The sequence below is a fragment of the Trachemys scripta genome, chromosome 1 (assembly GCF_013100865.1).
Source record: "Trachemys scripta elegans isolate TJP31775 chromosome 1, CAS_Tse_1.0, whole genome shotgun sequence".
NCBI lineage: Eukaryota > Metazoa > Chordata > Testudines > Emydidae > Trachemys > Trachemys scripta.
The window spans coordinates 243,973,811-244,000,339 of NC_048298.1; positions in this window are offsets into that span (position 1 = coordinate 243,973,811).

Here is a 26,529-nt window from a genome sequence, read left to right on the forward strand (position 1 = left end):
TATCCCTACAGTATAAAATGTTGTTTATGATGCTAATTGCTTTGTAGATGGGTTATATACTTGATATCTTCGACTGAAAAGGATTACTGGGTAACATAAGGTGAAATTTTCCACCTCCTTCTATCAATGTGTTTCATGGAACATTATCAAAATAGAGTGGTATCAGGGGGTTAGCTAAAAAAATAAATCAAAATATAAACATGAAAGTATTTAGTCATAAGGATATTTTCCAGTTTGTCAGCTGATAAAATAATTAAGCCTGGAAAGTAGATAAATAATAAAAATAAAAATCAAAGAATATAAATAACTCTCTTACACATATGTGAAGAATTATAAGTTCATGGTTTTAGAAAAAACAGTATCTCATTTTAACATCCACAAAACAGAGTGCAGTGGTTGTTTCACTGGCAAACTGCATCAGTTATTTCATTGCTGCAAAACAAAGACTAGTGAGTGACTGCAATGGAATTAGGACACCAGCAAAACCAGTTTTGTATTGTCTAAAATAAGTTAAGAGTTTCAGCATTAAACTTTGTTGTGAGTTTAAGTTCCCAGTAGCCAGAGGCCACTATAATTAGCCTAGAAATCTCCAGCCTTTGGTACAATGGTCAGACATTAGTAAAAAGGACAAGGAACATGATTTGAAAGTGGAAGAAGAAGGCTTGATAAATTACTTGAACATATTTAAGATCTGGCCCTGCACCCGCTGAACTCAATGGCAAAGCTTCTATAGATATCAGTGATGCAGGAACCATAAGTAATAAGAGTATAGCATTTCAGTATTCTCTTTTCATATAGAAAATGGCTAGCAATAGGCCCAGTCACACCCTTAATGAGAACATCTGTGAAAATGCAGAAAGTAGTAAAGAAAAGAATTTGGCAGTCAAATGGTATATAAGCCAGCTCCACCTAAAACACTTTAACCTTCACAGGATTCCCTCTCCCTCCCCCCGGTTAGTAATCATTTAATGTAAAATAAACTTGCGAGTTAATGATCACAAAAGTGAAGAGTTTAAAGGTGCTGCCCTTCACATTTTGGAAGAGCTCCCCCTAAATATTCACAATATATTTAATTTGGTAGTTAAAAACAGGAAAACAAACAAACAAATACTAAAAACAAAACAGTTTTCATTTTTTTGATGAAAACATGAAAAGCTTTGATGAAAATGGAAATTTTCTCACAACAATTTCCTTTCTGTGAAAAAGGCACTTCTTATCAAAAATGTTTCGATCAGCTCAAATGTGTACATATATTTCATTGCTTATTCTGAACCACCTGCTCAGTGTGAAACCTGTTGCTTCATGTTGGGCAGACGCAAAAAGACACAGTCAAAGATGACAAGTCAATACTTTGATTTCTACCTTTTTAAAGACTTACGCTTTTTAAATGGTCCCTCTTGTTAAAAAACACCACTGCTAACTCATGGCCTCCAAACCAAAGAGATATAATAGTCTGAAAAGCCCAGCTGAAGTGCTGAGTGAACAAAAGAAAGAGAACCTAAAATGTTGGGATCACAGATGTAAGCATGCAAGTAATATACACTGACCCATCCCTATGCTCCCCCTGCTGGCCCACAAGAACAGAACCACCAGTGTCCAGACTGTTTTGTTGTTTTTCACCCAGCACATCTGCTGGACATTTAAGTCTATTACTTTGTCTTGGAGGCTGCTTGTATTTTCTGTATCAAAGAGACACATTCAAAAATGTAGGTTTTTGTGAGGTTCACCTTTTGGGCCTATACACTTTCATACTTTCCCACTAAAGATAGAAACGACACAGTATGTGCACTACAGCATATTGCCACTGGCTATTTCTATACACAGACAAAACTTTCAGATAAACACACTCCTCATCGACTAGCTGTACTAACTAGGCAGGATCAGATTACAAGGGCTATCAATCCTCATGCTTTAGGTCAGGACATAAGTTGATCACCAGCTGGGCTTTGAAAGAAATTTCTCCCTGTAGTATAGAATTGTACAATTAGGTACATTATGGAGATTTTACAGCTTCCTCTGAAGTATCCAACATTGACCATTGTCAGACACAGGATATGCTGGACTAAACGGATGATTGGTGTGCTCCAGGATGATGCTTCCTATATTCCTAAAATAGATTTCTTGCACGATATTAACCAGAGAACTGAACATATTATAATACGGTTAACCCAATCATCTGTTCAGTGAGACATACTGAAGATCACTGGAAGGCTATACTAATTAATAAACTTTCTAAGAGTAGAGCAGCTGGAACTATTGGTAATTATTTGGGTTTTTGTTTTAGAGTGTTTTTTGGACCAATTTGGCCATTTTTTCTGAAAACAATTACAAATAATTCAGCCTAGTGGTTGTTTTGTGAACCTCTTTTGTTTATTTTAGTTTTTTTGTTTTTTTGTTTTTCACTGCTATTGTATAACTTAAAATTGGCCATATGATGTCATGGGTCATTTATGCTTCTGTCCTGAGACCTATTCTATTTGGTCATATAACAAATTTCGTTAATTCAGTGTGATCATATTATTGGTTGTGTTTGTGAGCATTCACATGAACAAAATTCTGTTTGGATGAATGTCCACAAACACAAGGAATAGCCAATTAGTGAACATGTCAAAAATGGAACTCAGTGTTTAATGTTCTTGCAAACATTTTTCACTACCGTTCCCTAAGCTCTGTTTAGGAGCATGATATCAACTCCCTTCTTCCTAGTTTAACTTAGGAACTTGGAATTGGTTCTCATATATGTGACTCATGTTGTTGCCAGAAACAGAGCAAAATGCCCAGAAAACTAGAACATCAAAGAAAATGATTTGAGGATAATTACTTAAAGTATAGAACATCTGACCAGAACATTTATGTTACTAGTAAAGTTGGCTTATCTAAGCACCCAAAGTCATTTTGCTGTTATCAGACCATGGCTGTCCATATTCAGTGCACATCCATCTCAAATACTTTCTATACAATATATCAGATATTTAATAAATCTGCTTTAGAAGATTACTTACAATTTTGTATCTTACGAAAGTATGACATCAGATACATGGTCTTATCCTATTTTTACTACGTGTTCCCTGGTGGCCTTAGCAACATAGTTGCTATGGATTACACAGTGGGAGTTGTAAGGGTCAGCAAAGATCAGAGCCCTGTCATTCTTCATTCAAAGGCAATTGTCCCTGAAAAATGTGACTTACTTCAATATTTAAGACCTGGGCACTGATATTAAGCCAGAATGATACTTCTGTTAAAAACCCATAATTAACCTTGTCTTCAACTCTAGGTCACACATTAACGGCAATTTCATAAAGTGGACATTCTTCTGTCTTTCATTCTTGAAGGCCTAGATAGGTTTTAAATAATACATCTCCTGGAAAAATACATGGGTAATGGTTACAATTTATTTTGTGTCATTATCTAAGCCCTTGAGACCTCACATTCCCATCTCCTCTCCCGGAGGTAATTGCATACATCTTGGGAATGTGTGAAATGATGTTAATATTCAGTGCACCATGTCTTTTCAAAGGATCCGCAGCCTACAATGGTGCACTGTCTTGATGGCTTTCTGCAGAACGTGCAGGATAATTCTTTGATAAGAAGCAACTTTTCACTAGACTAGATTATACGATGTTTAATATTTTCCTCCCTGTGATTGGGAAAAGTGTAAAATAGCTGCAGTTTAAGAATGTACATTTTGTAATTTGCTGAAGCAAATAAAACCTAGTGATAAATTGTATTAGATTTCTTTCTACCTTCTCTAAACAGTTTTAGCAATGCAATTTCTATCTTAAAATATTTCTTTTGTCTAATAACTCTTTAAAAATACTGGATCCCAGTCTGGAAAATGGGAGTTTTGTCTGTGGAAGGACTGAGTGAACATTTTAGGATCAAGACCATTAGGATATAATGGGTCTTAATTCTTCACTGCCTTGTACTGTGTGTAATCAGTCATTTTTAATTCTGCAAACTGGATGTAAGAAAACCTACCCAAACACCAGGGGGAAAACAATGAACGATCAGGTCCAATGTGTTTAAAAGCTAGTGTAATTCATTTCTGTAAATACAAGTTTACCTAATAATCACTAATTTCTTGTTTATTCTGCAATCTTACAAAACATTTTTACCAAAAATTGAAAATGAAAACAAATATTGTTTTCTGTAAAGTAACTGTTATTGTAGCTCCTTCATTAGGATCCCTCATTACCAATACATTTCCTCCTCTTTAAACTATAATAGTTACTCAGAACAACTAGCCCTCCACCCAGTATACTCAAACTTCTGTGCAAATATTGATGCATGTAGCCTCACAACAATCCTGTGAGGTAGGCAAGAATTAGGTAGACAGGATTAGGTAGACAGATTAGAATTTTATAGACAGGAGAACTGAGACACCCTGGGTTTGGCTTGACTAGGATAAAAAAGATGCTTTTAAAAAACCACGTTGCCTAGCACATTATGACTCTATGCCAGGGATCGGCAATCTTTGGCACGCGGCCCGCCAGGGTAAAGAAGGGCGGCCAGCGCATCCTTTGGCTCGTGCCACTTCCCACAGCCCCCATTGGCCTGGAGCGGCGAACTGCGGCCAGTGGGAGCCGCGACTGGCCGAACCTGCAGATGCAGCAGGTAAACAAACCGGCCCGGCCCGCCAGGGTGCTTACCCTGGCGAGCCATTTCCCAGAGGTTGCTGATCCCTGCTGTATGCCATAGACAAGGAAAATTGTATTTTAGAACAGGCTAGCTGTTCAAGTTGAAGCCTATAGAGTTTTAGAAAAACACCTTTTTATCCTCATCAAGACAAGTCCAGCTAGGTAAAGTGAATCTTCCAGTCTGTGGCTAAACCCAGAACAGAAACCTGGAATCCTGGAATTCCACCACTAGATCACACTTCCTCTAAGAATCAACAGAAGGTACTTCACTAATGGTAAAATTCATCCTGGCCATACCAGGCTCTGTCCGCCACTTAATTCCCACATATTCCTTACCAAAAGCCTTGTGCGTTTTATCCAGTCTGCATTTAGGGCCTTATCCACAAAGCCCATAGACTGAAGTCAGTTGGAGTCTTTCCATTGATTTCAGTGGATTTTGAAGCAAACCCATCAAGTCTGTTCCTGCTTCCATTGAAAGTCAATAGCAAAACTCACTTCGACTTACTGCTTTAGCGATCTGAAATTTAAAAATAATACACATTATTATTACATCAATTTTATATTTATTTCTGAAATGGACAACACTGGCTTTACTAAAGAGAGTGTAAACCTTAAAAGCATAAGATGGCCACCTCCTATAAATCTTACTCACATGAGTCCCCACTGACTTTAATGGAATTACTCATAAGAGTAAGGTTAGCAAAATTCAGCCTGCAGTAAGTTCAAGGAAACACATTTGTTTTTGTTAGATGATATTAACTATGTAGATGACAACATGAAAAATAATTACTTCCCCTAGCTACCATTTTTACCTCAACTCAATTTAAAAGTGATAAGATGCTAGTAATATACCATAGTTAATTCAGAAAGCATATGAAGAATATAACTGATGCTGGAAAATATAATGATTCAACACTTATTCACTTATTAGAAACATTGATTCCTAAACAGTCAATTACTTTCTTGGATATTCCACACTCAGAAATGAATATGCAATTTTTAAAAACTTCAATTATTTTAACAATATACAGAGAAAGTTGATGTAGCTGAGGAACTTGTTAGTATCATAGCATCACATGGGCTAATGCACATGGAAAAACAAATCGTTACACATTTTCTTCAATTCTGAACTTGGATTCAAACTTCAGCAGTACTTCAACTCAGCTTTTCCAATTAACATGTATGGAATGACTTGCCTTTTTCATGTAACCATTTTAATGAATCTTCTGATCGAATACCCTCATTATCCTTTATGGAAAACTTAAACAATCTAACTCTAACCCATCACTCAGAACAGTTAAAACTGCTTTCAGTTCGTTTTGGCTTTATGGGAATGAAAGAATTTGTGATCTTAACGGAAATAGGAATATTTACTTCATAAAATTCTTAAAAGCCTTCATAAACACATTCAAGTAGGATTATTGCTTGGCTGATAGAGACCTGAATATAAATAATACTCTTTATCTTTAGTTTTTAATTGTTGGAGATGATTTTTTAAAACTATGCATATAAGTATAACAGCTGCGTTCTAAGTGTGCAAACCACTCATATCCAATAACACATCCATTTAGAAAGGTATAACATAAGAAATCAGAGGTCAAAAGGTCCCCCTTTTCTAAAATTAAGCACCATATTTCTTTTTCTCTCAATTCTCCCCCCCCCACCTTTTCTTTTTGTTTGTTTTACAGGTACCACTCGAAGTAGATATTCATTTTTCCAGATGGCAAGGATTACCTACAACACCACATAGAATACATGGGAGTAGTGAGATTTAAAAAAAAATGCATTTGAAGAAGGCGTTTACCAATTTATATCAATAAAATAACAGATTGCTGTTACAATCAAGTTAGCCCTTCTGACACCCTTGAGCAGCTGAGCAGTACTGTACTTTGCAAGTAGTTCCATTGAAATGAATAGGGTTACTCATGAAGGAAGGGAATACCCAGGATAAATAAGAAGATCAGAATATGGCCCTTACTATGAACTGTATGTGGTAAAGCACTAATGTGAATCTAATTTTCCCTCCCCGCCTTTTGTAAATATTGTTGCTGTTTAATTTTTAAAAGATTAATCCATGTCTTTCCTTTTGCTATCCAGATGACTTACTACCACCTTCTCTCTTACTATTTCTAGGGCAGTGGAGTGGTATTCCTTGAATAACGTCAATAGAACCCTAAAAGTACAGTTCCAGGGATACCATAAGGACAAGATAGATTTTTCACTAATTGCACAGACACATACTTTCCACCACCTCTTTACCAACAGGTTTAAAGCCAGTTAGGCCACAAAGCAGGTGCACTGTTTATTGCCTTCACAAAGCATGGGTCCTTGTCCTCTGCCAGCTCACTGCTGAGTGAGATAAGCAGAACTCCTACTGCTGAATTATGATCTTGTTTTCAGGCGTATGCCCCCAGGATCTATGGCAATCCCTCCAACAGCTTGAAAAATGGAAGTGTTTTCAAAGAAGAGCTTGCCGGGGCTGTGACTGACAGACTATGAAACCTTGTTGTTATTCAGATTTTGAGCAAGGGCCAGCCGTTCAGTTTCAGCTAGCCTTGTCATTGAATTATTTCACAAGCAGTTATTTAAGTGACAATAACAATTTTAAAATTGCAGATTTATTTACAGGGAAAAGTCAATGATCTCATAGGCCTAGCATTTTACATTAGGAAGGAGCCATGTCAAAAATACTAAATTATGTAGCTTTCAAATATTTAAGTTATTTTAATTCATAGACGTGATTTTGTTTACAAGGGGAGAGCTTAGCATGGTAGACTTCAAATGGTGGGCTTGAAATTAAAATGTTCATGAATGAATTGCTACAAGCAGCAGCAGCATGCTAGGAGAATATTTCTGATGTACTCAGCTACCAAACTAAATTAAATTTACTTATCTCTACCAAGAAGAGTTATTAGATCAGATTCTTAGCTGGTGTAAATCTGCATAGCTTCATTGCCTTCACTGGAGCAATGATGATTTACACCAGCTAAGGTTCTGACACATTATTTGCTACTTATATTAATTATGATTATGGTTATGATGATTAATACGATTGTATTGCAAATGTAGGTGATAATCCTGCAATCCGTATGCAGACAATACTCCCATTGACTTCTTATATACCCCTAAACCTATAATCCTTCAGTGGGAGTTTCGCCTGTGTAAGGATTGTAGCACTGAGCCCCAATTTTGTGCAGAGATAGACAACCATGAACATATTCAGCTGCAGCTTCTGACTAAGGCTTCATGGGGGAAAAATCCCAATAATTTTTCATACAGTTTTCCAGATTACTACTACAATAGCTATCTGTTTTTCAATACAGTAAATATTTATAAGGAAAACTGCCTAACTAAAATGATTTAACAGCTGTCTGCTCTAGCAGACCCCTTGTGATTCCCTTATTACTGTACTGCTGTTCCAGTCAATCACTCCCATTCTTCAAATCAGCAAAAGTCTTCAAAGGGCCTCATTCATACAGCAGGAAATGGAAGGACCTGTTGAGTGTTCTGTTCCTGGTGATCTTAAAAATAAACCAAAACCAAAACAAACCCCCAAAACAACTGAACTCTAAAGATGTTTAAAACTGCTAGTGAAATTGGGAACAGAGTAAAATTCAAACTGATACAAGCACTACACATTCAAATTCATGGACACACAAATGAGAAAAGTGCAAAAAGGAGCCTTCCTCTCTCTTGCACTCCCATGCAGGGTTTAGGTGCCATTGCAGTCCTTGAGCTCTCCTGATTGCAGGGACTGAGCCCAGATAGTGTCTCCTGTGGGGGAGAGAAGGAGATGCAACTATCGTTCTGACCTGCCTCTGCTCTGGCCAGCTGCAAAGGGGAAAGCATGTTGCCTCCTCCCAAGGGATGGTGCAGTGGGCATGGCCTCCATGCATGGCAGAGAACTCTGGGAGACGTTGTGCCTCCCAGTGATCTCCTTGAGGCAGTGCATTTCTGCACCATCCCCCACTCCGGCCCATGGCATTTATTAATAATTATTATTATCTGCTTCTATGCATTTGTATTATGATAGCATCTAGGAGTCCCAGACATAGACCAGGAGGACCCAATTGTGCTAGATGCTGTACAAACACAGCACAAAAAGACAGTATCTGCCCTAAAGACCTTGTAGTTTAAGTGGTGACATAACTTGGCCTCACATTAGAATGGATAGTGGGGAGCAAGACTGAACATTACAACTTCTGTTTTATTAGAGAGAGAGAGACAGAATTTGGACATACAGGAGTCCAGTTTATGAATGTTTTTCTTCTTTCCAAAACAAATGTGATGTGTAACATCAGCTGCAATGAAATCAAATAAAGATGCTCAAAAAGCCTGGAAATCTAGCATATCTGCCATGATGGTGTTTAAAATGACCAGGACGGCTGCAGAGTTATTACTGAAGCTCCACATCTTTGTATTTGGTCTATTCGGGTTCTTACTGCATCCTCATCACCCAGGTATCAGTGCATCTTCCAGTGGTGCATTAAACAACATGACTAATGTCTGTCACACGTGGTTCGTTCTTTCTCTCCTTTGGGTGCCAGGGGGAAAAATGATGTGTGCAGTGGAGTGTATTGTTTTATGTAGAAATGATATGAACTCTGTGCTATGGGTTTATGTTAGTGAAGGCCACCCAGGTGGGAGCTCCTGGAGGTTAATGAATGAAGGGGAGGCAATGGTGGGCTCTTTACCATCACTGGCTTCCTCCCCTTACACCTGCACATATCATCAGCACTGATTGGCAGCTGTGCCACGCTCATGCTTGGGGAAAGGAATAAGGTGTCGCCAGTACGCCATCTTTTTGCTTCCTGAATCCTGGGGCTGCTCGGCAGCAGAAAAGCCCTTAATATAACTTAAAGCAGCCAAAGTGATGTGCACTCTGGCCTCTGGCTTGACCCCACCTTGGTTCTCCCACACCTCCTACAGTGTGTGTGTGGTGAGGGAGGGGAGGATCAGAGATGCTAGCAACAGCCTCCTCCCGGCCACCCGGTAGGACTGCTGTGAGGGGAAACCAAGCTCCTCTGTGCTCTGGATCCCCTGGGGGTGTTAGGCTTCAAGCTGCAGCATTGGTTCCTCCCTTGGCCTTTCTGGTGTATTTCCTGGGCACTGACTCTCAGTTTTCTACCTCTTCTTGGAAACTGGGCTCCTCAGTCCAGCCGCTCAAGGCCCCTGAGGTCGAGGACCAGTCCTGACCTCTGAGGTATGTCAGTTACTTAAACATCCCCTTTTCCCTAAACTCCACCCTGAAGATGTGAACCTTCTGGTTTACAGTTTAACCCTCCCAGGGACATGCAACAGCTGTGTAGGAGTTAACATCCACTCATACACTGTGCACAGAGTCTCACACATTTTGCTCTTTTACTTAATCACACAAAGCACAGGAGAGTACAGATCATACAAATCACTAAACATCTCTACTGCAATTACATCCCTCACCAGCTCACCCTTCCCTTGGGAGTCCTTACGGAGCATCAGTGTCCAGGAAGGCAAGCAGGGTATCCCCTGCCTCATGCAGTGTCACATGGTGAGTGGTCTCTCCCTCATGGAGTAGAGAAAACGTTGCACCCCCTCTTCCTGAACAGAACAGCTTCTGCCCTTTTAAAAATACCCTTGACAGCTTACTCACATAAGCACCGTCAAGAGCACTGCCTCTGTGGGTCACAACTGTGAATATCAAATTCAGAACAAACTGCTGAGAAATAGGGCAGACACACTACAAAACTGGTGGTTATTCTCCCATATGATATACCAGACCAACAACAACAGTAAACTTCTGGCTAACAAGAAGTCAGAAATGCAGCCTCTTTAGGTATTCCAGTCCTAGATTCAACAACCAGACACTAGACTTAATTATGAGTAGTTGTTTAAAACCAACTTCATCAACCAAAGGGTTCTTCTGATCCCAAAGGACCAGCCATATGACCAGATCAATATATAACTCAGATCTTGCCCAATAATCATGCTGTTGCCAATCCTTTAGAATCTAATATCTAAAGGTTTATTTATAAAAAGAAAGAAAGAAAAATGAGAGTTAAAATTGGTTAAAAGAATCAAATACCTACAATAATTGCAAAGTTCTTGGGTCAGGCTTGTAGCAGTGATGGACTAATGTTGGCTTGTTAAGTCTCTGGTTGCTTCCAAATCATATGAAGGTCCTCAGTCCCTTGGTTAGAATGCTCCCATTAGTAAAAGTTCATGGTCCAGAGGTTTGAGCAGGAGAGAGGCAAAATGGAGATGCTTCCAGGGCCTTTTATAGCTTCTTCCACATGGAAGGAATCCATTGTTTCAAAAAAAGCCCTCCACACAGCTCGTGGAAAAATATAGGTAACAAGATGGAATTTGGAGTCACATGTCTATGCTGCTTCGCTTAGTTATAGCAGAGGCCATTACCCATACGCTAGTTAGAACATTCACATGAAAGTCCATCAGGTGTGGATGGGCGTCTTCCATCGTTCATTGTGAGTTAAGTGTACCTTGCTGGCCATTCAGCTTGAATAATCCTTCATGATGTGCAGATTAAATACTTTGTGGGTATTACCACATAAGCAAACACATTTGAAATACGGGTACATAGTTAATATTCTTAATTTCAGATACCAAAATGATATGTGCATACAAATAGGATAATCATATTAAGCAAATCATAACTTTTCCATTGACTTAACCTTAGTTGACACACTTTGTACAAGATTTGTTGTGATTATATAACAGTGGTAGCAACAATGATCTACATGATCTTACTTTAATCAGATAAGGTCACAAGCACATAGCCCTGCAAGGTGACTTTGTTGCCAAGGAGACTTTTTCCCTGTATTGGGGGAGGGGATTCTGGGAAGAGACCAATCTTTTGTCTACAATGAATAGATTCAACTGCCCTCCCACAGAATTCCTAAAGTGTACAGACATATTCAGAGATTATGACAGGAGCTAAGAAGGAATAGAATGAAGTTTTCATGTGTGGAGGATTCCCCCGATGCAGCACAAATCCCCATCTGACTTTCTGAGCTGTTTTAAAGACTCTTTGTGTTGTGCTGGTAGAACAGTGGTACCTCAGCAGCCTGAGAATCTGCTCCATTAGCTACTGTATATTACTATAGCCAGTGCAACATTTAAAGTGATGTCATTTGTAACAATTATATGTATTCTCTTGGGATGGTTATATATATATGATACTGCAGTAGGGCTATATTTGCATGGGACAATTCCAAGAAAATGTCTCAATCAATAGTCTAATAAATTTTTGCACTACTTAGAGGTATACACTGTAGACAATGTTGTCTTTGCTTGGACTTAAGAAGTCAAGCATAAAGAGTTTTACAAGTCTTTCAATAGCTTCCCCTGATCCATTAAACTTAAAACAGATTAATCTCCAGGGAGAGTCAGCTTCCTGGACACTGCAATTACAGTGAACGATGGCAAGCCAAAGACATCCATTTAATGGAAACCTACAGACCAATACAGCTAACTACATAACTCTAGTTTTCATCCTACCCACATCAAGGCCTCCATCATGTGCTGCCAAAGCATTCAATACTAACACCTCTACTCAGGCCCCAAAAGACAGAAGAAAATGCATCTCAGAATACTAGAATATGTGCAGACTGCAATGAGGAAAATCTAAGATCTCTGCTCATTTAAATCATCCTTTGGCTCATCTGGGAGACAGCTAATGCAACACTAAGAAGTGGTATCATAGTGTTTTTATGGTGACACTCATCTGTATATTAATAAAACTGCTATTTAGAATACTAAAGACTTAATGGAACAACTTTAATAGGAAAATATGCAGAGCTAAAAATTTATATGCAGAGCGTGTATCCTCCGTACAGCCTTTTAAGCAGAGGGATTAATAGGACGAAGCACAAGAAAGCTCCAAATATAAGCAATTTCAGAAGAGAAACATAATGTTCAAAAATACTAAACCCAAACCACATGATGACTATGGCTTGCAGCCATGTCATGTTGTACTATGCTCCTCTTTGTTCTCACAAACTAAGCAGGGCCTGGCTGGGTTAATACATGGATGGGAGATTGTAAAGGAATGAATATTCAGTATAAATAGTGCAGCAAGTAGCACTGTTGATTCTGCAGGGGTACTCTGCCCTTTGGGTCAGGAGTGATGCTAGGGAGCAAGTCTGGCTCCAGGCAACAGCTGAGCAACCAGGTGCTTGGGGCGGCCAAGGGGAAGGGGCGGCACGTCGGGCTCTTCAGCGGCAATTCGGCGGAGGGTCGCTGTCCCTCTCGGAGGGAAGGACCTGCCACCAAATTGCCGCCGAAGAAGAAAGCGGCGCGGTGGAGGGCTCCAGGGTTTTTGCTGCCCCAAGCGGCTTTTTTTTTTTTCCGCCACTTGGGGCGGCAAAAACCCTGGAGCCGCTCCTGCTAGGGAGGGATGTGTTGCTGTAAGCTCTGCAGTTTTGAGAAGATGTAGAACCAAGTGTTAATGTACAGCAGCTGCTGGTGCATAAAGTCTTCTATGTCAGCAGCTAGGTTGATACCTATTCCACAGATTAGCCCACACCCCTTCTATCCCTCACAGTATCATGCAGTGCTAAACCCCTACCTAAGCAATTAAAAAAAGCCCTAGGAAATTATTGTACAAAAAAACTTAGTTGTGAAGCAGTTAGGGTTCCTCCACACATGTCATAACTGACTCAAACCTGCAAAAGCAAGCAAATGGAAAGTTAAACCACCTAATAGTGTCTATCGTCTTTTCCTTCACTCATCTTACCATTGCCACAACTACCATACACCACAGACCATGCACCTCAGCCTTAATTCAGCTTCTCACAACCTTCCCTTCTCCGCATAATCCATAACCAAATTATCCCCTCTCAGCACAAAACCCAGCTGCACCAAACATCCACAAATAATAGTGTTAAGGGAGAAGGGAAGGGGCGGGGGGAGTTAAGGTTGCTGTGTCTGGCCTGCAGTGTCAATAGATGTGATTGTGGTAAGGTGTGGAGGAGAAGAGAGTATGTAATGTTAGGTAGATCAACTTCTCATCTCCTTTCTTCTGTGGTTTTGAGTCAGGTATGCTATAGATATAGAGGTAGCACCTTGTTGTGAAGCAGAATGTTCCTTTTTCCATGAAGTCAGGAGGGGAGCTGTACGCAGAGGGTCACCTCCACCAGCAGTCCCATTTGGGATTATTTGAATGACAAGAATATTTTATTGATGCTATATTTTTATTTGTTATAATGTTAAACTTAGGTACAAGCACACATATGTATATGCAGTGTATGAGTATGTATGTGATCTATATATATATGTACATATATATACACTCGGGGGCATATAGGATGTGTCTCTGTGTGTAAACACCTAAATAAAGCATTATATGAACATATAAAGAGGAAAATATTTTAGTCATTCCAGTAACTGAGTTATTGTGTCAGGCAATATTTAAATTCAACATTCAAGTGATTGATGTTTGAAATTCAACAATCTTTTTATTTGCCCTTAAAAGTAAATTTTAAATAAAAGCTTTAAAATTTTCCATTACTACTGGATCGCTGTACTCTTCCAAGTATTCATTTAATGGGAAATTTGTAATAAAACATAGCGCAGTCCATTGTGTATTTTATATTTAACACATTTTCTTTTTTTTCTCAGCACCACTTAATATCTTTTCTAAATCTTCCCAACCTATTTTTTTCCCCAGCCTATATCTTATCCATCTTTGATCCATAATAGTTTTCTCACACCTCTGTTGCTTAATCAGAATCTGTCTGGATGAGGCAGTAACAGCATTGCTTGAAAGCTCTTTAATCATTGTATTGAATTAATGCAATTACATGGCTGATGCATTAGAATTCTCACCTCTGGTCTATATATTTACAGCTCCTTTTGAGTCCTTTGTAGCCTTTTTTCACCATCCTGAAGGCAGGATCTCCATCCTCTATGAGCTTATCTGTTAGTGTTAGTAAACAGAGCAGCACACATGAAGATATTTGTAATAGAAAGAAGAAGAAAGAAGAATAAATAGCACACTAGCAAATAAAATAAGTGTTTTATTTTCTTAACTAAAAGGAGTTACTTTCAGTTTTCTGAAATAGGTTATGTATTCAGGAAGGAACTTTTACTGTTCCAGTACTGTACCCTTGAGGCTTGAAATCCAAGTGTTTAGTTATACATGTAAATTGCATAAGGTTATTGTTTCTTGCATAATGAAACACTGAGAATTTTCTTAGTCCTGTGTATCTCAAGGGGTAAAAGCTCAAGGGGAGGTGAAGGTAATTCACAGAGAAGCATTTAGAAGATCAGAGTATAATTTAATATAAAATTGCAAAGAAATAACTTCCCATTGTGAGCTAAATGGATTCTGACTAGGGCAGGCATAGAATACTCTCTGCCAGTAGTTTATGTTACTACGTTTCAGCATATGAATCTTGGGCCAGCTCCTCAGCTGGTGTGAATCCACATAACTCTAATGACTTCAATGGAACTATGCCGATTTACACTGGTTGAGGATCTGGTCACTTATGTTTAATGGACTGTCTATTTGATTTAGTCTTGAGTTCACACTGGGTGGATTGGTTAATGAGTGGGAATTGTTCCCAAACAGAGCACAGAGCTGATCCATGTTTGCTTATTAACCTGATATATCCAGTATGTTGCCAGCAGTGACAAATGTCCCAAAAGAAATAACATTTTGTCTCTGCAACTCACTGAACAGTACTGAAGGAATGAGTGGGAGGCACGAATTAGAAATGCAAAACTAACCCAACCCAGCTGCAGAATTATGTAGTCACTCCATAGTCAATGTTGAAGCTAGCTTCATTTAAAAGCTTGATTGCTAACTCCTCCCCAAACTTCTCCCAAAAAGAAACTGATTGTCCTAGAATTTTTCAGGACACAGCTCATCCTACAGTACATTTTTTACTGGGAAGTCTAGTGAAAATCCAATTAAGTTTATTAACACTTTGATATCCTGAAAATTTGACCGTGGTTTAGTTAGACTGAAAAAGTTCTTATTTTTTCTTGCTCATTACATCTCTAAAATTACCAGGAATTTCACATTTGTTTTGTTTTATTGGCTTTGATCAGGAGAAGTGCCCTTTAGTATTTTCAGGATAGATTAGTCAGGGAAAGATAAAAAGATCTAACGAGTAGTTTTTAAATGCATCAAGAACACCTTTTACAGTATAAAGGTTTTTAAATATAAACTGACCTGACTCCAGCTGACAGGCTCAGTCAGAGGTGTTGGGGAAAAGGGTTAAGGAAATGTAGAGGAAATGTGAGGAAGGCAGAGTCTGAGATGGGCTATAGGGTAGAAAGAAGGAGAAAGAGCTAGGGGACCAAAGGGACATGAGCTGTACATGTGGGGCTGGGTCACATAGAGAGTGGGGAGAAGCTGTGCTTCCCAATATCAGACAGAATGTGAAGCACCAAGAGACATTGGAAAAAAGGTACATGCAATGGGGCAGGACACTAGTGGTGTAGGGGTGCCTGGGATTATAGTGCTAGAGGTAACATGGGATGGGGAGAAAGGGGGTGGAAGCTGAATGCAGTGAATTGGGGAGGCATGTAGGATGTTTCGGGGGGGGGGTGCAGGGGCTTGCAGTGATATAGAAGGGGACAGAGAAGGGGAAAGTTTTCCCTTCTCCTCCGTTCCCCTCTCCCATCCAGTACTCCTGTATCCCATACAGGTATAAATCCCACCATCACACACTCTCCTATGGACTTGCTAATGTCTGCAGCAGAGCGAGCACTGCTTTGGTTAGCTTCATAAAATCTGCTGGAGCATGGCTCCCCTCCTGCAGGCTTTAGGTCTAAACCAGTTTAAAGTGATGATTGTATTAAAAAAAAAAAAAAAAAAAGAGGGAAATTCTTGAACAGGAACCTCTGCTAGTAGGGAGTTAATGTTAAAAGTATATTTCAGTGGAGATTGGCCAACACACCTCCCACCAAAATTACCCCTTTCTTTACAAAAATCTGCACCTTATAAAAACCCCAACTATTAGGAAGGCTGGCAATGAATGGTGCCAGAGACACAGCCTGTTCCCTACTGTTATATAATCCTTCATCACTCCTGGCCACCTCACTCAGCATATGCTGCCCACCCCAAGTTAAACTGCCTCAAAATAAAACTTGCAAAAAATGTATGGAAAGGTCAAAATAGCAAATTTCTATTAAACAAACTCCACTGTGGGAATCAAGTGTGACAGGTGAACAGTGTTAACTAACAAAGCCTGTACTGTAGAGGCACTATCACTTCTGCCCTCTCCCTGCCCCCCATGGCCTCGTAATGCCCTAACTCAATAAGAGTTTTTAATAATGTTCTGTTTTATTAATAAACAAACTATTCTTCTAGTTTTAATTGATTCTACTATAAAACAAGATTGGGCTTTTCTCATTGTTTACATATATAGATCTTTAAATTGTTCCACATTTTAAAAAATCTGCAACAAATTCCCCTCCCCCCCCCGGCATTTAGCCACTATAATAGTGGGTGCTAGCCAGGATGACAAAAACCCCTCCTTTTGTAGTATAGATGTGGATAAATAGCCCTTCTTCTTAGACTCCTTTTTCTCAGTGGGATCTTCCAGATCTCCTAAGACTGAGTCTGTTTTCTGCTGCTCTTCTTTGGACAGCAATCAAAGAATCCAGAGAAGGATATTTTTTCAAGAGGGAAAAAGAAAACCACCTGGTCCTGTAGCCAACACTAATTGAATTTGCAGCCTCTGGGTCTGTCATCTAACTGTATGTTCTTTGTCTTAGTGAATTTCAGAATTTCTTTGTATTCATGTATTTATAAATGTCCCATGTTATTCCTGTCCTGAATAATTACAAAAGACCAGCTTGAGGTTGGCCTGTGTGCATAAATACCAGTGCATTCATGGTGTATGCATCCAGACCAGCTTGTGGCTGGCCTGGGTGGTCCATAGTGTGCATTTGGCCTCTGTACCAGTACATAGCAGAATAGATTTTCATGGTGGGTCATTAAATGTAGAAATGCATCCCGGTTTTTGGACCCTCAAATACATGAATACTAGAAAATCCTGGGGTGACACTCATTGAAGGCACTGGGAGTGAATCATAGCTTGCAGTGAAAGAATAGGGCTTCTGGATTCTAACCTTAAAGAGGCCATGCATCGTTTATTTGGGCAGGTCACGTTTTCTCTTTGTGCCTTAACTTCTCTATCTGGGTCACTAGAAATCACTGACCCCCCCTATATTTGACCCCAGTGTTTACAAAAAAGAAGGGTTCAAAAAGTATTACACCACTAAAAATGAAGCAAAGCTTACACTGGAACTTACTCTTCACCTAGGGTATGTCTTCACTTACCGGAGGGTCCGGCGGCAGGCAATCGATGTTCTGGGATCGATTTATCGTGTCTGGTTAAGACGCGATAAATCGATCCCGGAAGTGCTCGCCGTCGACACCGGTACTCCAGCTTGGCGAGAGGAGTACACGGCATCGACGGGGGAGCCTCCCTGCCGCGTCTGGACCCGCAGTAAGTTCAGACTAAGGTACTTGGAATTCAGCTACGTTATTAACGTAGCTGAATTTGCGTACCTTAGTCCGAAGTGGGGGCTTAGTGAAGACCAGGCCCTAGATTCAAAGAGTTTAAGACCAGAAGAGACCACTGTGAACATCTAGTCTGACCTCCTGCATGACACAGGCCATAGAACTTCCCTGAATAAATTCCTGTTTGAATGAGCGCATATCTTATAGAAAAAAATATCTTGATTTAAAAAGTGCCAATGATGGAGAATCCACCATGACCCTTATTAAAGTGTTCCAATGATTAATTACCCCCATTGTTAAAAAATTGTCCTTTTTTTTCAGGCTGAATTTATCTAGCTTCAACTTCCAGTCATTGGATCTTTTTATATTTTATATAGGTACATCCATGATTCTGTGTGCCCATCTCATCAGATCTATGTTGAGGCAGCGTAAAGCAAAAGAAACAAAAAGAGACTCAACTACTGCATACCAACAGAAAGTTACTTTTTAACAAATAACATGTTATACCATGCATAGCTAAAAGATCCTGCAAGTTTGAAGCCTCTGAAAACTTCCCATTTTTTAAATAAACACATTCACTAATCCTTGTATTGTCTGTCAGAAGTACATCATTGTCTTTTATGTAGAGAGTGATTTACAATCATTAAATATAGTAGTCATTGGGAAAGAAAATAGAAAACTGCTGGTATAAATTAAAGACATTTTCTCAAGTGGTAAAGAATAAGGTCACCTTTGGTGATTAGGCCTAGCAATCTTCAAGACAACCCAGGAACTGTTTTTCATTTTGTATAAAAATGATATTTAATGAGCTAGCAGGTTGGTTCTTGGAAGTCACGATAGAACATTTGTCAACTGCTTGATATAAATGACAGATGTTTACATGTAATAGAGCAGTGGAACAAATTTTGTTAAGAAGGGTATGAACCAGATGTTCACAACATTGGCATTTTGAGAGGAAAACGTCTTTTTACATTGTCTATGACTCATGAGCCAAAGGAAAATGTGTTTATCACAGGAACTAGCATTTGAGACATTATCCTTTCAACAGCAACATAAAAGTGATGAAGTAGCAAGCATAGGAAAGTACCTAAACAGCGCTTACATTTTACAAATACTTGTGGGACATGGTATGAAATCCTTTACACTGTCTTTATCGGTATTTTTTCAGATTGAAATCTAAGCACAAAGGGTTCAGAGGCATTACTACATGTAATATCTGCTCAATTAGTTTTAATCAATCATAAATGAAATCTGAAGGATTTTGAGGAGGGAAAATTAAATAGCACTCAGTTTTCTCTCCAATTTTGTTAATGTACTCAGGGCAACCAGAGCCTCTTCAACTGCATGTGTTCCTCAGCCTTCTGGCTAAGAGAGGTGAAAACATTATCTAGTATCCTAAGGAAGAGTTAAAGATTTGGTGCTATTGACAAAGCTTTTCATCTTCTCTGTTAAGAGAAACAAGACTGGAAGCTTTAGGTAATCCAGAAGCTTCAGATTTTATTCCAAATAGCTCTCAGAGTGTTTTAAAAAATCCTTTAATTTAGATGAGAGGAATGTCAAATTTAATCCTTAGTTTTAGGGTTTAAATTAAGGGGGAAATAAGGGATGGTCTCCCTTGTTAAAATAGATTTCATTGAAAGTGTATAAGAAGTGGATGGAATGGAAAGAAATTCTTTTTGATCAATATTCAGAATTCAGTCCCTCATTAGACTGCTAGGAGTTTTGCATTTTGAGAGTCAAATGATTATTGGTTAGCTAGGAAGATATTTATTAACAGATATCCATGGCAACCTTGAGGTTAAGCATATTAATCCAAGCTTGAAAGTGAGTCTGAAAATGGTCACAGCACCAGCTGGATGATGAGAACTTTTCATAAAATGCTTTCCACCATATTCAACTCCTCCACCTGTGAGGTACAATTTCTAGTTTTGCTGATGGTGAGATTCCCAACAAAAATATAAATGTTATTGCTGTTGAGAATGTTTATGGCCAAATGTGTGGGCTGAAAACTGAATTCCTCTCCCACCACATTTGAAAACAAGGGCAAATATTTGCATTTGCTCTTATGATAAACTTCACATCTGCTGAGCAGCCTAACGCCAAAACACCTGCAAGACAAGCCAGTAGTCTCTGTTTTCTGTTTCCTGGACTTGGTATATCAGAGAAAAACAACAGGGCTATCCTGTTTCTTGTTGTATCACCCATTTTTATTTAGCTAAATAGATCCTACCAGGGATATATAATAATTGCAATATAAAGTAACTTCATGCTCCACTATAATGATTAAGGAATATCAATTATGTGGGCTTCAAGGCACAGAGCAGACTCAATGCAATTTCCTTTCCAGTCTGGAGGAAACAAAAATGAACTGTCAATGAAGGCTATAGTCCAGCCTAAAAATCAATAGAAAAACAAATTATTGCCCAGCACTTTTCATTCAAATCTTAAAGCTCCTTATGAAATCATAAGAAAAAGGAAGAACGCACTTCATTTTTTAGATCACTTTCATTATATCTGGCATCAATATTGAACCTCACTGGAGTGCAAAGATACCAGCAGAGCTATAAGTCAGGTATTTGTAGTTTATTTTATTAGTACTACACTGAACCACAAAATAGATAAAGCTGTTTTATGGCTTACATCTGTTGAATAATAAACCATACGGCTGTGGAGTAAAGCCTGTGCAGCTGTAATTTACTGTAAATATCCCACTCCAGATAGCTGTGGAGATAAAAAACTTGTGGCATGTACTCAGGTTTTATCCCACTACCCTTCACTAGATGAATATTTATGGTACACTAACACTTGTGGTTTATGGGTTAATTAAGCACTTCTTAGGAGGTTTTTTTCTGGGCATTTTCTTTTATGTATAACAGATATTATGGTTCACTTTGAATGGAGAACATAGAATGCCCGCTGCCCCCTTTTTTTTCCTTTTTCTTTCTTTCTTTCTTTCTTTTTTTTTTTGCTTCTGATCTATTTAGAAAGTTGTTCACTATAGAGTCAAAGTAGTGGCTTCATTGTTAAGGTTGTTGTAAGACACTTTCCAATATTTCCAATAGTTCATCTTCTCACCGATTTTTGAAAAAAACCCCACTTCTTTCTGAATCAGATTCCCTATGTGCAATCTCTGCACAGGCGACAGGATTTTTTTTGATAGTGTGAAGTTAATTTGGAGGCCATTTTGGAGTTATAAGACTCTGCAAAGTAACAATTTTGAAAACTGTTACCCATTTATTTTGCACACACAGGTCAGAAATGTTGATGTAAAGCCTTCTGAACCTTTTATACGTTAATCCTTGGGTAGAACTAGTGCAGAAGATTTGTTTTTAACTATATTTGAGTGCAAAAGGTTTTAGTGATTAGTATAGATGCGTACTGACAGGAAACTTTGATCTGCCACAAATTCTCAAATTTCAGGTAACGTGCTGGGAGGGGGGTTGGTTTTTAATTTGAAGCCTCACATATAAAATCTATTGTGACAGAATGTATGCCTGTGTTCACACACTATACACTATTGTAATAATTTTTGTACAAAGTATGCCTTGTGAGGTATCATTTGGAGGCACATAATTTGCTGGTCAGTATTGTCCTGGTTGAAATATATGTGGCAACATTGTATGTGAAGTTATAAGGTACCCCTGTATGGTTCCAAATCCCACTGCTCTGCCCAAACAAAAGTTGGCAAACAGGTCTGTCCTATTCAAAGGAATGTGTGCTCTGCTTCATTTACATTTAAGCAGAAAACAGAGTCATCAAGCAGGAAGGGAAAGAAAGGAAGCTGAAATAGGTGAGGAAAAAGCAGCAGGGAACATCCTTCCACATAGACTTTTTGTCTCCTGGTGTGCAATTGGAAATATTTTTCAAGAAGGGAACTGAAACTATAAAAAGGGAGGGACAAACATGCAGTCACCTTTCTCTCTCCTTGTCCATTGCATTCACTGTGCTGCAAGTGACAAAGGAAGCAAGTGTTGTACTCTGGAGAAGGGTTTGGTCAGTAAGACTGCTGAAAGCATATGGTGAGAAATTTTGCTTGAATCTCCTATAGTTTGTTAAGTTAAGATGTTTACTAACACCTGTCTTTATTTTTCTTGTAACCATTTCTGACTTTTATGTCTCATTACTTGTACTCACTTAAAATCTCTCTCTTTGTAAATTACAGTTTCTTCCCTGGCAGTGCTTTTGTCAACTCCCCATCCCAAAGTCATCCTTCAGAGCGCCTCTCCTAGACCATAAATGCTGACCTGGCTCTCTATTGTCCCCCTTAGATCCCTACTTTTGCTATAAACATTTTATGATGGATTCCCCCCCAGGTGCTACCTGGAACTGGGCTACCTCTGAGCCCTCTGACCCACCAGCCTGGGCTGCATCTCGTACTGTGCTGCTGTGACAAGTTGCAAAGCCCTCCAAGCTTGCACTTTCACCAGCATTCACACAGTTATGGACACACCCAGCTGCCGTTACATTCAGGCTCTCTAACCACCAGCCTCCAAGCCTAGGACCCCAGAGCAGTACAATCTTACCCTGGTCAAATCTGGCCAGTATCTGGGTTTAACACCCAGTCTGCCTCTCCCTCAATGTGAAGAGGACCATGCACACTTGTGGTAACTGAGCTGAGATTTTCCCCAGATGCCTTAGTCAAACGCACACTGGTTTGGATTAAAACATAAAATTAGTTTATTAACTACAAAAAGATAGATTTTAAGTGATTATAAGTTATAGTAAGCAGATGAAAGCAGATTACCTAGTAAATAAACAAAAATGCAAACTGATCTTAACATACTAGATAACTAGGATCTGAAATAGCAAATTCTTACCCTGAGTGATAAACAGGCTGGCAGGTTCTTAAGGCACAAGCTGCCTTTGCTTTGCCACTTAGGTTTCCCAGGTTTTCACACATACACCATCACTTCCCCCAGTGCAGTCTTTGCTCCTCAGGTATTTCCAGGTGTGTTGTTGTAGGGAGAGTGAGGTACCATCATGATGTAATTTCCCTCTTTTATATCTTCTTCCCATTTGCTGGAAAGCTCTTTTGCTGTGACCTGGGTCAAACAATTCCCATTGTATAGTGCTATCTCTGAGAGGTTTCTACTTACACAGTTCATGGGGTAATCCTTGTGCTTGTGTGCATTTCCTCAATAAGCCATTAATATTGTTTGGCCTTTTATTGTTGTACCTGAAAGGCTGCTTGTGGGTGTTTTCAACCTCATGTGTTTCAGTAATACATACATAGCCAAATTTCATAATTTCACATACAATGATAGCACATAAAGTCCAATGAGATATTAATGTCTAGCAGATCAAGACTTTTAGAATGATACCTCACAAGGCATACTTTGTGCAAAACATATCCTAATTACATGACAATGGTGAATAAGAGGATGTCAGGGTGTCACACATTTCTCCCAAAAGAAGCGCTAGGAGAAACTGACACTATCCTTCCTACTCATTGAGACACTACCACTTCCCTTAACTCCTCTATGGGATTTCTGTGTGTGATGCTGGGGAGAATGTCTCCTGCAGGCACTCCAGGGAGCAGCGAATAAAGGAACTCCATAGAGACATGAATCCTCTCCACCATACTTCCCACATAAAGAAGTCTCTTTTCCCCTCCTCCATACCTCTTGGTGTGAGACACACAGACTTTGAGCCTTCTCCTCCCAGTAAGAACTTCAGCTGGACAGCCTCCTCCTCAAGATGCAGCAGATGGTGGAGAGATCTTCTCTAGCTTTACTCAATATTAAAGTTTTTGGCTGGGAATACAGTTGTATCTGTGGTGATTGAGATCCCTGATACATTAGATAAACGTGAATGTCAGTGAGAGCGAGTGACACGAGTGAGGTAATATCTTTTTGGATTAACTTCTGATGGTGAAAGGGACAAACTTTAAAGCGACACAGAGGTCTTCTTCAGGTTTGGCAGTGAGTGAGGTAGTGATCATAGGTGCCGACTCCATGGGTGCTCCGGGGATGGAGCACCCACGGAGAAAAATTGGTGGATGCTCTGCATCCACCGGCAGCTCCCCACCCCGCCCCCCCGCCCCAGCTTATCTCCACGTCCTCTCCTCCTCCGCCCCCTCCCCTGAGCATGCCATGTGCCTGCTTTTTCCCCCTAGCTCCCAGTGCTTGCGCCACAAAACAGCTGTGGCGCACTCGGGGAGGAGGTGGGGCCGGGTCAGGGATTTGGGGAAGGGGTCCAATAGGGTCAGGGAGGGGGCAGAGTTAGGGAGGGGACTTTGGGGAAGAGGTTGGAATGGGGGCGGGGTGGAGTTGGGGTGGGACCAGGGGCGGGGGGGGGGCGGGGGGAAAGTTGGCACCTATGATTGCAAGAACAGGATGAAACAGCTGAAAGAGGAAACCCTGTATTTATCTAGTGAAGATTCCTGCAGTCACAATGAATCAGTGGTATAAATGACACATTTTGATCTGTCTGTAAAGGGTGAGGGGGAATGTGATTGTTCCTGTGGATAAAGAACAGAGGAATACATGACCACTGAAGATAACATATTTTTTCACCGGGACTCATCTTCCCTTTATTTCCTCTCTGCTTTGTGTTTGGCCTAGGTGCCTTTTGGTTGCAGACCTTGACACAATAGTAAGCTGTGCCTTTCTGATCCATATCTTCAGGATAGCTTACTGCAGTGTATTCTGTTTGGGACTGCCAATGAAAGTATCTGGAAAGTACAGCAAGTGGAAAATGCAAGGTTAATCCTTTAAGTAGGTCAATATACTGTAATAATAAAGTATATTAATTAATAATAATATTTAGCTCTTACATAGTACTTGTTATCAGAAGACAACATACAACACCGCTGCTGCATGCTCAGGACTGGCTGCCTGTTATTTCCAAGCACATTTCCAGGTGTTGGTTATGATCTCTAGTATGCTGAATGGTTTGTGGATCCCCTCTTCTCTTATGTCCTATGGGATTCACAGTGTGCTGGGTCTTTCTAGTTGTTGGTTCCTAGGGTCCAACTCTTCAAAGCTCATAGCAGGGTGGCCTTAGTAGGTGTGCCATGCTCCGTCAAGGGATTTACTGGCATCCAAGTCTGTGAGTTGCAGGATACTGTGTAAAATGTGTTTGTTTGGTCTCGCTCTATAGATCAATGTATTAGGGGATCAGAGGTTCTATGATGCTATCAGTGTGCACAACGTTCTGTTCCCGAGTCACTAAAGCCTTTAGAAAATATTTTGCTATTTTACAAGTGATTGTTTTTAATTATGTGAGGTGTCCGGACACTTTAATGATGGACACTGGTACACATTTCAAAACAAATGGCATCACTGTATTGAGGGAGCAAGAGAGCCACAGTCTCTGCATTCCCCCATATTGCAGTTCTGTGGGTCATCAGCTCCGTGATCACCTCAACCAGTCACTGAAAAAGAAAGTCAGCAAATCAAGCTGATTAAATTGAAATCAAAGAAGAAAGACCTTAAAAATTAATCACATTTATTTATATAAAAGCAATTTTCCAAGAAAATAAGATCAAAATCAAAGCAAATTGCAGCAACCTACAAACCCAGCAAGGTAACAATTACACAACAAGGGACTCTACAAAAGATTTTGACCTATCATTAACTCTTCTTGTTCAACAACATACTCAGTCACTAATTATGAAAGTCATGGACAGAAACCTGATTGATCAATGCTGAATCCCCCAGAAGAAAACAATAAAAATACCTTATCAATAAACTTTCTACAAAGCTACAAAGGGAAACAAATGAAATTTAAATTTAACAAGTTAACCATGTGATTAACACACAGTGGGATCACTTTAGGCATTTAACTTTGCTTCTTGCCAAGATATAATCCTACTGAGAGTTAGCTGCTTTCCACAGTGGACTCATAAAAGAGATTCAGTGACATTACAGAATCCACAGCCCCCTGCTTTCAAAGCTACAGTTTAAAACAAATCTGTGTTTTAAACATTAAGACATAGTTTACTACTACTTGTTAGAGAAGTAAAGGGATGAAAAGGGATACTCTTTTCTGGGACAGATCATGGTCTTGAATTTGACACCACTTTTATCACATTCCTTTTGAAAGCTCCCTCAATGCTCACTGCAGCCAAACTCTCTAGAATGATAAAAGCCTCTCCTCCCTATTGATGTAGCTATGTGTTTAGGTGCATGATGTATATTTAACCACATGGTTAAATTATGTAAATGAAGGGCAGAGGATATGAATTTATAGACAATCCAGAGTTACAGCAGAAATTCCCTCCTTGATGCAACCAGTTGTGCCTAAATATTATGGCATATACTAGTGGTTCTCAAAGCCGCTCCCCCGCTTGTTCAGGGAAAGCCCCTGGAGGGCCGGGCCGGTTTGTTTACTTGCTGCATCCGCAGGTTCGGCCAATCACAGTTCCCACTGGCCGCGGTTCGCTGCTCCAGGCCAATGGGGGCTGTGGGAAGTGGC